General features: G+C 38.9%; 1 protein-coding gene across 4 annotated transcripts in view; it reads right to left on the bottom strand.

Annotated features, from left to right (window-relative positions):
* Nucleotides 1-6,197, bottom strand: part of SGCG (sarcoglycan gamma) — a 106,449-nt gene extending 100,252 nt beyond the window's left edge. Inside the window, exon 1 of one of the 4 annotated variants that reach the window (XM_038159568.1) lies at nucleotides 5,894-6,197. The gene's annotated coding sequence lies outside the window, so the exon portion shown is untranslated. The remainder of the gene's footprint in view (nucleotides 1-5,893) is intronic. The other 3 variants (XM_038159559.1, XM_038159550.1, XM_038159541.1) reach the window with 3 other exon arrangements.
* Between the last annotated feature and the right edge of the window lie 7,244 nt (nucleotides 6,198-13,441).

Below are 13,441 nucleotides of genomic sequence, written 5' to 3'. Positions count from 1 at the left end.
TAGAGATTCCTGTATGATCCCTAACTCTTTCTGGGACATTCTAGTGCCCACTTGGATGAGGCTTTTTACAATTTGGTGTAGTAAGAGATGTTCCTGCACATGGCAGAGGGTTTGGAAATGGATGATCTTTAAGGTCCCTTCCAACCCAAGCCATTCTACAATTCTATTACTGCTGGGGATCATGCATTAGCCAACGAGTGAACCAAGTGAAGAAGAAGAAGATCCCATCGCCTAAAGGCTTGGTAGCTCATCACATTCCTTAAAAGATCCAGAGAAGACCTCTTGACTTCCTTCCAGATCTGTGAAGAACACTGCTCATCCGACAACTAAATGACCTGAGAGAAGTAATTTGACCTTGCACTTCAGACATAAAAGTAACTCTGACAATTGCCAAGACATAGGAAACGGTTTACTAAAACCTGAATCTTCTTCCTAAATAATAGAAGGCTTCAGAACCCAGTGCTGGTTTCGATAACAGGGAGGAGGCACAATGTCTCTGAACTTCCACAATGGCTGCTACTGCAGTCTTTTTAAGACAGGTTACAATATTTTTCTCAAATTACCTGGGGAAGTTTGTTTTTGAGAATGGATGGAGAGATTCCAGTAAAATTTATTTAATCAGCCAGATCTTTCCATTTTGTTTCTCCTTCCTTGGTTGTTTAAGTCCTTCCAAGTTTTGAAGTCAGCACCAGGAAAAGTCTGAGTCCTTTTTATTTATGCGCATATGCACCTCTATATGTAAAAAATATTCCTGTCTTCAAATTTCTGAGCAAAAATCTTCACAACCTGAGAAAGTGCTGCGTTCAAGAAAATTAAGTCAGGGAACCAGTATCATGTTACGATTTTTCACATAGAACATTTTTCTCAAATAATGTTGCATGTTAGTTTACAATTCCTCATTAGCAAATAAATAATTTGCAGAAACTGACAGATAGTTATGGACAAAAATTCCTCGTTTCCGAAATCAAATAAATTGCTGGTTTAGAATCTATATATATATATATGTTATTATGTCATTTTTAGATTAACCAAGAGGGGTTTTGGTGTACATTGCGCAATCTTGAATCTTGGAACTTCTTCCTCAAAACTCGAATTTGAAAAGCAATCTACTTTTTTTCAACATAGAAAAACATGTTTTTATAGTATCTTTGATAACAGCAAGGGTGTTCAATACAAAAAATCCAAATTCCAGAGTGCTACTCTTAGAAAACAAATAGAAGTTATCTCTCCAGGTTTATACAGACATGATATTATGAAGTTTTCAGAATTATTTATAATAAATATGTTCTCAGAAGTATAGAATGCTTAATGCACAACCACAAGCAAGGAATTTATTTAGGAACTTTTGTATGACTCACATATATTGAAGTTTCCAAAAGTAATTCTTCAATTTCAGAGGTTGATACACATAATGCAACTTGACAGCAATATTGGCAAATATATTAATTTGGAACATCACAGTGAGTCAATTCAGTGAAGTGGATAAAAAATAATTATACGTTCAGAATCACTCTGTTAAACCTAAGACTCTACATATTTGTGGAAAACAGGAAAATATTACAACAAATGTTATATTATGGCAATTTCATGAAATACTGTTAAGGTTTTCAATGCCATATGACTCTAAAAGAAAATCAGTTTTCATAATACTATTTTAGTTTTCCTCTAATGTTTTCATGAACATGTACAAATGTGAAACTTGAATGACCCTTAGAAATTATCTAAAGCATAGCAGTTAACCAAACAACTCAATAATTTGACATATTATTCCCCATTTTTGGTGACTGAATTACTACATAACATTGTCAAAAACTAAAAAGTAAAACTAGCACTTATGTTACCTTGTTAATTTTCATGAGGTTTGTGTACAGCATTTTAATTGCAAATAGGATACATGATACGATTGCAAGGGACACTGCCCAGGAGTATTCTGACCTGACATTCAGGAAAAGGTATGTGGTTACTCAGTAAAACTATTGTATTAAAAAGAATTTCTAAATTAAAAGGCACTTTCTTTCCTTGAAAGCTGTGATGTTTTGCAACAAAACCTTTCTTAAACAAATACATACTACTCCTGCTTTGGACTTCATAACAGTTTGTAAAAGACAATAATACCCATATTTATACACTCTTATAATACCTGTGGACTGAAACCCATTCTATTGGTTAAGTAGGAAACAGGTTACATTACCATATTAAGAGAAGGCTCCCCTAGTCTTTCCTGATAAATATTAATCACTTGATTAATAAGAGAAGTGACAGCGTATAGTTTTTACATCTAAACATGGCATTAGGCCAAGGAGATCTAGAAGCCAGGACTAGAAATCTTGGTATACAGGACTAAAGCTCAGAATAATTATGTTACACTGAAAATATGATCTAGGAGAAAATTAAGATGTTACTAAAGAATGTTAATAGTTTAACTGAAAATAATCAAGCGAGAAAATACTGAATGAGGATGCAGTGTGTAGCTACTCTGGTATTTTGGTGGTTAGAGTTACCACGACTAAAAATTATCAGGAATACAATATTCTTGCATAAGAGACAACATGCTACCTTGAACTGAAGCTAATCTTTACAGTTTACTTGTTGGTAAGGCTACAGCTGTAATTTCCATACAGAACATTCTCTACCTATGGAATAAAGGAAGAAATTAGAGGAATTCAGCAGAAAATATTAACTACCAGAGGTCTAAAAAATGTGACAAAGAAAGCAAAAATTAAATAATCAGGAGTCTTTCAGGAGAGGAAGTCTTTCAGTCTTTCTGTTGAGAGGAAACCAACACCCAGAATGTGCATGCGAAGTGAAAGCACATTCTGCAGGAATATTACTTGTTTGTAGTGACCAGAAGGAATCCTTCACCTAAATCTAGCCCTGTCTTTTTACAGGTTTATCATATGTACTTCTCAGCGCTTGGGAATTCAACTTGTAACTAAGATGCAATTTTCTTTAGCCAGTATATTCCACTTTTTATCAGTTTCTTGCTTCTTGTAGTAAAAACACTACACACAGTTAACTAGTTTTACAATGGTATTATCTACACCAAGCACACCAGATGGGTTTAACAACCAAGTAAAAAGTTTTCTATTATGGCTCAAGGGATGCCTTTAAATATAGCAGTTCAAGGTCTGCAAACAGATCTACAGGAAAAAAAAGCTGTATATGCAACCACAATTTTCAGATAAAAGCAAATACCTCAACTGTTTCTTCATGTACATCTTTACCCAAAATCCTCAAGGTGTGTATTACCTTCAAAAGAGGTAACTGTTTTTTGAGCAAATGTTTGTGTTAAAAAACCAAACAATCAAGCCCCCCCCCCAAACAAACAAAAAAAAGCCACAGCAAATAAAACCCCAAACCCTAAATTCCTCCTCTTTTTTTTTTCTCCTTTTACCTAACTTCCCAAACTTCCAAACCTTAATGGCATTTTATATGCTCTCCTTGCTTCACCTGGCCATTTTCATTGCTTAAGATTTTGCATTCTGTAAAAGAAGATTTGTTGGACACCCAGCCACATTTAAGCTTCTGACTTCCAACATGAGCTCAGCTTTTGATAGCAATTCCTATATACCATTTGGACATGTTATCAGAACAGATATCTTATTAGCAAACAAAGAATTTTGCTTCAGTATATTCTATCCATAGTCTACCTCTGCATAGCTTAAGTACCAGTATTTCTCTGTGAATTTAACTAAGATTCTGACACGAATAAAACTACTTCAAATATCTGGTTACAGAACTGAGCACTAAATCCATAGTCTTCTAAATATTAAAACTATATTAAAAATCCTAAGTTTTACCCAACATCACTACATCAATTCATCCTTACATCTTAGTTACATCACAGCAGTGATTTTACAAGCAATATATTCACCTCCATATAAAAAAAGAAACGTTGAAAACTTTGTCAGATAGTTTAGAATGACATCTCCTTTAATACACTACACATGCTCACTCCAATGCAAACCAAGTTTTAACTGTCATGCTGTCAAGAAAAATGATAATTCCCTAGTCATATCTTATCTTTCCAAGGAAGTAAGAACTACAGAACATTCTACAATAGAAAATTGTATCATGTGTTTAATAAAATCTGCCGCTTGCATGAAAGCCCAGAGTTGCTGTATTTGAAGCTGACAATGAAAAAGAAAAAATCAAAAAACACAACCAGTGAACAAAATGCAGAAAAGTGGGAAGCATTTCAAGTTTTATACATGTCTATTCTTTTATTTCTTCAGCCCTCTCTCAGCTTAATGTGATATAAAAGTCCATTAATAAAAGCCTGAGCACATACAAAGAAGTCTTAGAGCTGCATTGGGTCATTAACTGTGATAGACCTTCTTAAGAGATATATCCATGTGCCTATTAAGGAAAGTCCCAACCTGAAAATCACCTTAAGTATGGTGCTTTATCAATGTTCGACAATCAGGCATTACCTGCAGCAACAGATGTACATTGTGAAATCTATGCTACTTTTGAATGCTCCCCTAAATTTGGTTTCGAATTTGTTTTATTAAAAACCAACCAACCAAAAAAAACCTCCCAAAACCAAGAAAATAAACCCCCAAACCAAAAAGCTACTCATAGTTCTTTGATCTAATGAAATTAGGTTCACTGCACTTAAGTTTTCCTTTTAGATTTTGCAACAAATATTGTGGAATTGCCTCGTATTTGAAAATATGTAAGTGAAACAGAACTGCAGCTGATAGTTAAGTTAGACTGTCTCTGATTGTTAAACCAAGTGAGTTAGTGCGGAACATTCTCTGTAAGGGGAAACTGCCTCATTTGAAATGGCTTGAACCCTTCCACTCTCAGTGCAGTCTGCAATGCACGTATTCTTTGTTCAGGCTGGGAGGGAAGGAGGCTTCACAAGGTGCAGATTTTTTGATTAGTTATTTTTCCTTAAAGTGGTTCAATGTTGTTTTGTTTTGCTTTGCAGCAAAGATACCTAGAACCTCTGCGTGGAACTCTGCTCACTTTTGATTCCTTAAGTTACTTCAGAAGAACTAAGCAAAGTACTTGAGTCTGTCCTTTATATGAATTATGAGCAAAGGAGGAAGAAAATAATTGCAAAACATTTAAACTGGGATTTGATCTCCAACAGCGTTATGATGAGTCACACATTTTACTCAAAGTTTCTGCTTAATCCACAAATGTTCAGTTAAAAAGCCCCCATGAAATGTGAATCAAAAAGAGCAGCAGTTGCATTTACTGTTACGTCATGCAACATAACAAACCTACTGAAGTCTCAGGCGCGCTGCTGTGCGTCTCTTTCTGGTAAGACTTTGCAGTTTGTTTTTCCTAAACATACCTAAACTGACACAAGCAAGTACGTAAATTTCACAGAAGAGTAAGCCATCAAAGATGTCGACATTACACTTGCAGGGATACTTGATCCTACTCCTCTGCAACAAACCAGAGTGAAATCAACGAAACAAGTTGAGCGAACTGCCGGCAGCACCGCTCCTGCCACCCGGGGAAAGCTGCGGCACCCACTGCCCGCGGCAACACGGGCTGCTTCTCCCCCGCCACGCTCCCGTCCCGCGGTGATCCTCTCCCGCTTCTCTCTGCCCTCAGCCCGCTGGAAACTTTCCGCGGGGCGCGGCACGGCCGCTGACACCAGTGCCGAGCCGCTGGGGCCGCGGGACGCCGGGGCCGCACTCCCGGCGGGGCGGCACAGCCTCGGGCACGGCGCCGGGGTACCGGGGCACCCAGCGGGTCCTGCCGAACACCCCGATGTGCCACCCTACAGCGCGGGCTGCCTCCCGCCCGCCTCCCCCGCCCTTCGCCCCTCGGCCGGCGGCGGCAGGACAACTTTCCAGGGGACGCTTGCCCTCTCCCGGCACTGGAAGTATGTCGGCTCGGGCCGGGCCGGGCAGGCGTGTGGGGCGCTTACCTGATGTCCCCGCTCGGCTGCAGGGCAGGGCAGCGTCCCCGCGGTCCCCTTCATGCCCGAGGGGCTGCCTTGCCCGCACACACGTCCTCATCCAGCTTCTTGCCCGCGGGCTGCGCCTCCTTCCCTCGCCCTGGCGGGGCGGGCGCCGCTCTCGCGGTCTCGCCGGCGCTGCAGGGAGGGAAGGAGGAACAGAGGGCGGGCGCCAGGAGGAGGAGAAGGAGAAGGCGAACAGGGGGCGGGAGACGAGCTGTGCCCTCCCTCTCTCCGCCCCGGCCGCCGAGCGGACATCGAGCAGCCGCGGAGGGGCCGCGCTCCCCTGCTGCGGGAAGCACCAGGGCTCCCCTGGCCCTCGCTGCACCGCGTCCCTGCCGGGTATCCCCGGCTCTGGCGGGCACGGTCGTGCCTCTGGAGGGCGCCCCGATCCCAAAGCTCTGCGCTTTATCGGAGCGAGCCGGCTCCAGGGTCGGTGGCTGGGCTGGGCTGGCAGCGCCGCGCCTCGCCCGCTGCCGGGGATGGAGTTTGGGGCCGGCCTCAGGGTGGGGCGGACGGGCTAGCGAGGCTTCGGGATGTGTGGTAGGAGCCGGGGCAGAACAGACGTGGTGGAGAGCACAAAAGGAGCTGGGGGGCGAATGCCGGAGGAGATCGTGAGAATAAGGTCTGCGCAGTTCAGGAGCAGAAAAAGGGATCGGGGAGGAATAGAGGAGAACTGATCGAGACAGAGATGGGTGATGTGCAGATTGGGAAGATGAATGATAAATGCACTTTTTCTTGATAAATTTTGCAGGGAGGGTGTTCAGAAGGACAGGGAGGAGGGAATACCAATGGGATAATTGAAGAGGAAAAAGGGGTAGGAAAGGATTGTCGGGCAACAAAGGAGAAAATGTGTCCTGTAAGTAGTCAAAGGCAGGTTTCGGGGAGGCAAAGAGACTAAGGAGACAGAGATTCAGACGAAGCCAAAATTTTACTGGGCTTGGCTGGAAATACATGTGACACTTAGATGATGGGTACAGAGAAGAAGTTTAGCAGCCTTATCCTAGAGGTTAGAAATATGAGTCACTGAGGAATGATTTTAACTTAGAAGGGATTTTAATTAGGGGAAATATTCTCAAGTGGAAGCATTGGAAAAGTAGGAAATAAGTATTGCAGGAATTGCTGGGTAAGAAGGAACTCTGAGATCAAAAGAACAATTCCCAGCCTGAAACAGCTAGTGCATCTGAGCAGAATGCACAAAGTTCTTGGTAAATGAGTGGGAGTATTGCTTCTATATGGGATGGAAATCACCCTGTCCAAAAACTTATTCTGTAAGAATTGTGCAGTATATCTTACCATTTTCTGGCAAATCGTGCTGTCCCACATGGGTGGTGGAGAGTTGGATTCAAGCTCTCCAAACTAAACTCACCTTTACAACCAGTGTAGCAAAGTGGACCCTGACCAACTAGGACTAGCAGTAAAAGCAGTATTCCCTACAGACGTGATATCATCCTAGTCCTTGGAGAACTGAATTGAGCTTTAGCTTTTAGCCAGTCCAGTCTGAAGAATGTATGGGCGTGCAGATTCATTGCTTTTAGTGTCTGGAATGTCTAACTGCCTCTCATGTGGAAAATGACTTGAGATATGATGGGATATAAACTGGGATACGTGCAACTGGAGTAGAAATTACTGGGTGTACACTGAAATGTGTCATTGAAGTATATACTTTAGAAATGAGAGGAAAAAATGTTGAACATCAAATTAACCTCTTCATTCAGAGGACAATTTATTGTTGGAATAACACTTTCCTTCATTGACCTCCTCCAACTTTTTGACCTACAACACTCTGAAGTAGTTATTTGGGGTTTTTTTTAAGTCAGACTTTTATTCTGGTCTATTTTAACACCTTGAATCTCAGCTATTGTGAGACAACTGTAGTGAACTGTAGTAAATTAAGTGTCCAGCACAAGGCGTGTGTTGTATGAGCGATTTACAATAAGCAAAATATTGTAAGCACAATAGGCTAGTCAGAGTATGGACTGGATTAAAAAAAAAAAAGAAAACAGTATCCTAGCCTGCTTTGGGATAAGACTGTGTAATCTATATCTTTCCCTTTGGTTTTCTCTCTCCATTTTTCTTCCTGCCATTTATTGTGCAGAATCTTCCTTCTTCTTGTGGCTCATCAATCCTACCACTGTACTAATGTCTAAAACTAATTTTACATATTTTATGTATGTAGAAATTTTTATGGGAGTTGTTACCAGAGATCTAGCAAATGATACTTTGGTAGCCATCTCTTGCATAAAAATGGTGTGCCAGTCTGGACTTCCAGGTGCTGTTGTAGTATTGGAGAAAATAAAGATTGTTAAAAAGAAATGTTTAGCTGGTTGTTCATGGGAGTTGAAAGTTCTCTGGAAGTTACCTGTGGAGCTGCTGCTCAGGACTGGTAAAAGTCTTGTATATATGAAACAAGGTGAGATCAGCATTTTCAAGTTATTTCTGAGTTTTTCATCTCTGGTTTGTTTTTGTTTTTTTTTTTTTTTCATTGTGAAAATCTGTAGCTAATCAGGAAATCTTTTGTGAAAAGCCACTCTCAGAGGTGCTGTTTGCTACCAGTTTGTATTTTGTGTAACAAATCTCTTCTTGTTTCCTGAACTGTTATGTGTCTGAATTTGAGATAATGTACTGCAAATTATTGTCCTGGATACACTAGCAAATTTAATCAAAATTAGTGGAAAATTCAGTCATTTTCTTAAAAGTATGTACTTGTTAACAAATTCTATACTTGTTAACATAATCCATAATGTACATGGATTTGTAAATTCAAAGTATCATTTAAAATCTATTGGTATGGGTAAAATTCTAACAGTATGCTTTAATCACTGAGACAGCATTAGAATTGGATATGTTGATCACCTAGATTCAATGGTATTAATAACTTTTGCATAAGAATCTGTTCCATAGAAAATGAAATATTGTATTATGGATACCAGCTATAAACTCCCTGAAGAAAACACATTTATTTTGAGTGACTCTCTCTTTTCTTTTTGAAGACAGATTGCTTGTACAGTGGAATAAGCAGTGAGTGAGATATAAATGTAAAGATATTTGGGTTTGTAGTGAACTGGCTAACATGTTGATAATTTCAGGTTTGTGGCATCTATGCCATCATGTAAACAGTTGAGTTCACCTTCTCCTCCCTCACCTGTCCCCACCCCCATCCACCCTTCACTGGCTGTGTTGCTTATGTCTTTTTTTGGATTCCTACTCAGCTGTGGCAGAAGCTAAATAAGCTTTCCCAATAAAGAAACTCAAGGTCGGAGTTGGGAATAGCTCATACTGACGGCACGGATCCATCTGTACTGAGCTGGCTCATAGCAGTTTAGTCATTGTTCTCCAAAGATGCATCCTTTGGGTTATGCTGGGACTTCTCACTGTGCTGTCATGTGCCACACAAATGTAAATCTGCCAGCATAGCCCTACCCTTCAAAAATTGTGTACTGGATTGTGAAGCAGCCCAGTTGTCTCTGGGAAATCTCTGTGGCTCAAGCTGCAAGTCTGATACCATTGTTTAAGCACTTCAAAAAAGAGGAATGACACCCCCCTCCCCCCCAGGAAACACCACAAGCCAAACAAAAAACCCCCTAACAACAAAAGAGCCCCCCCTTGAGTTCTTAATATTTTCAGGGATTATGCCTGAGAGATAGGAAGCTTCTCAGCTTCCTTCTGAGAAGAAAAATTTTAAGTTTTTTTTATGAGGCCATCTCCCTGGACACCATCCAACTGTGTAAATTCAAGTCTGGAAAATGGAAGGTGGTCTATCTCGGGGCTAAGGGATCCAACAGCTTTTCTGTGGCTATGCGTTGTATGACCTGCTTTTTCTGTGAGCATCTGTACAAAACATAAAGCAAACCCTTGACAGCCTATTAGCCCCTTCAAGAAATCCAGGGCTTTATCTGAGTTCTGTGGTCAGGTAGCAGTAATAGCTTCCTTATTGAAATCCAAGGACAGACTGACAAGACCTTTCTTCACATTCAGACTCAGTGTCCACAAAAAGAGGCCAGCCTACATATAAGCTCCAGAGAACTGGAGCCCATGGGCAACCTTCAGTTGTGAAGCACGCTGTGCCTCTTAGAACCCTGAGCTCCTGAGAAATTCATACCTGTTCCTCTTCAGCTTTTCTGTTGCCCATTTTATTCCTTGTACTGCATCTGGAATCCATGATTGTGTCTCAAAGTTGTTTATGCTCTTTACATAGCCAATGGAAAGCATCCTGAGCATTCTGAAGACTGGTTTTGAAGATTTCTGGCTACTCCTAATAACTCTACAGCCACTTAGGCAATAATATCAGGATTCATTTGTAAACTGGGATCTGAAGCCTTTTCTGGCATCTTCTCCATTGAGGAGTCCCAGAGTGCTGGTATTGGTTCAGTCCAAGGCTCTTTTCAGTGTGAACCTGCTAGATCCAACCAAGAGGAAACACAGACAGGATAATTTCCTTGGTCTTTCCTGGCTGGTATTTTTTTCCATACCTTCCGTGCCTCCTTTTTTCTCCTTCACCCCTGTTAAGATTTTTTTCCTCTTATATTTGAATGTACACTTCCAAAGATTTCTTGCTTCGATGCAATTTTACTGTAATTAATTCAGACTACACATTTTGCTTGGCTTTTTGTACCCTTTAGATATGACCAATATGAATGCACTCTTAGCAGAATGAACACAGTTCTAATTTCTACCAGTTCTGTACCAATTTATATTGTATTATTTTCTTCTCAGTTGCTAGTTTATCTCTTTTTTTCCCCCTCTGTCTGTGGAGAAAGGGCTAAACTAATTAGATTTTAAATGCCATCTTGCAGTTCTAAATAAGGTATTGCTCATTAAAAATAACCTTTTATTAGGATCCATTTGGTCACAAAATGTCTTGTAGGCCATGCATTGTCCCTAAGTAAATATTTTAACAATTTTTTAAATTTTTTTTTTTAATTTTACCAGCTTAATTCAAATCAGTCAGTGATACAATGTTCCTGGATAAGTGTTTTGGTAGTATCATGATAAAGATGTTTCATAAGCATGAAGCTTTGTTTCATAAGCATAATTAATAAGCATAATTGTCTCACAATGGTGTATGTTAAAATAGTGTATTATATTTTAAAAATGACAACTAAGACTTGTCTTTTTTCTTTTTTTTTAAAAAATAGGACTATTTCCTGAAATTATCAGAATCTCTTTCTGTAGTCATACAAAGAAGATGGATCTCTGTTGTAGATATTCTAGCAGGGGTTATGAACAAGTGTGTTAATATCCTCCTGAAAAGAAGGGTTTAGAATATTGTTAACAGGGGTTTTCTGCTTTGCTTTGCTTCTGGTTTTACTTCTACCTGAATTATACTATATCTTTTGCCAAATTGCTATCAACATGCATGCGGCATAACAATTTTATTTTCAAATCTTTACTGTCAGCTGAATAATGTCCTTTCATGACACTATCTATGGAAATGTGAATTCCTTGGAAGCTTTGTAATAGTGATCATTACTTTTGAAATTTCTTTAGTGCTGTTATTCAGACTTTAGCAAGAATGTCATACAGCCCTGAAGAGGAATGATTTTTGTTGAGCCACTAGTTCTTGTTTCATCTAGATGAATTCATGCTCACTGTATGTCTTTTAAGAGTACCAAGAAATGGTAGTAATAAATCTGGTGCTTCAGCTGTGTTACTACACTGAAATGTTATTTTACATCATTCTTTTACTGTGCAGTAGTTGTGCTGGAATTACCTCAGCTGTCACATCTTATATCTTTCATAAAATTTTAAGTTTAGTTTATATTAGTATGTGTATCTTTGTTTCACTTTTTGCTTTTAAGAATATGGATAACACATGTCCCAATAAGGACCACAAGGAAAGTAAATAACAATAAAGAAATAAATAATGCTAATTACAACCATCCATATAGAGACAAATTAATATATAATAGCACTATCATGAACAGGCCATGAATTCTATCCTATTTGTGGGCTGTTAGGAATGTATACTACCCATTTCAGCTGCTGTACTGGGTATATTCAGTTTTATATGTGGCTAAATATTTACAGCATGGACTTTGTGTACAGTAATGCATAGGGAAGTCCTTTAATAGTACCCATAGATAAAACCATTTAGAATAGTCCATGAAAATCAGTGCTCAGGTCTTTTTCCACAATCTCACACGTGGTATAATATGTATATATTATATACATGTGTGTATATATATGTATATATATGGATATATATATACGTAGATATAACACCCTGTTTGCTGTGCCACTGCTTCTGTCCCAACTCAAAAAAGAAAAATTTGGACTGTTATGAAATCCCCAAACAATTTAGAGTCTTTCAGAATTGCTTGTTCCCATTTAAAGCAAATTTCACTCTTCAGTCTTGAGGCTATAATGATATTTGGAACTCTATTCTTCCATGAGTTGTGACAGAGTGCACCCCAAATTGTCCCCTATCTGCTTATAGAAGAATTTCTAATCTATGTTCTTACAGAAGTTCAGAAATATTCTGAATTCTGAAAAAGATACCAGTGTGGCAGATCTCGTAGGACTTCTGAGAGCCCTCAGTCCTGAGTTTCTGCCATTCTGAAACATGATGAAGAGGCACAGATAATTTTGCATTGAAAAGGAGGGAATTATAGTAAATGGCAACCAAAATAAAATAGCTACTTTGGAATTGTGGCTACCTTTGCAAAATTGAAGCCCAGTTCCATGAAAATACAAGAATTTTCAGGAACAGTAATTGAGATGAAATAGCCATGAAGAAAGGCACTATGAAATCATAGAATTCTTTAGTGTATTTTCTCAGTTAAAAAAAAGAAAAAAATTATCTCAGGCTTTATTTTAGTATTAAATATAATTTTTTTTTTCAAACAAAACACAGTTATGGCTTTGGAAAAGATGACCTAATAGATCCTGATTCTGTGTAAGTAGTGCAGGATATAAATTTTCTTTGCAAAATATAAATTCACTTAGAATAAATGTAATAGAGGTGAGAGTTGCTTCTAGAGACATAAAGTAGGAAAAGTGTTTTAAAATCTCCTATAAACTCCCACTACTCCCAATTTTGGTTCACTTTTTCAATCCTCAGTGTTATCATAGGCATAAATGTAGTTCCTGAATAACTTCTTATTTCTAGGATCAGCATTCCCACTGCTGAGTTTGTGAGCATGATGGTTTAATTCTTTAGAATTTCTGAAGAGTGAAGGAATGAAAGATATCCTTCTGTGGGCAGTGTTTCTTAGCTCTCTGCTTAACCTCTGTGTAATTTTGGATTTCATTATGAGAATCCTGTCTTTGATTGCACATTTGTGTGTGTCTTGTGGAACCTAAAAGCCAAGTTCCTGTATTTCAGTCCAAGATGTAGTCTCTTTTAGCTATGAAGATTAACGGAAGTCTGATGCATTCTAGTGGCAATGAAGTATCTCTATATCTGAAGCCATATTCTTAAAATTACCTTCATAGAGTAATTACTTCATTCATTATTTTTAATGAAGTAATTAATTAATTATTACTTTATAGAGTAGCTCTGTTCTAACAGGCGTT

Source organism: Motacilla alba, chromosome 1 (genome assembly GCF_015832195.1).
Source record: "Motacilla alba alba isolate MOTALB_02 chromosome 1, Motacilla_alba_V1.0_pri, whole genome shotgun sequence".
Lineage (NCBI taxonomy): Eukaryota > Metazoa > Chordata > Aves > Passeriformes > Motacillidae > Motacilla > Motacilla alba.
Note: the sequence above shows the minus strand (reverse complement) of the source record. Positions and strands in the feature narration are given on the sequence as shown.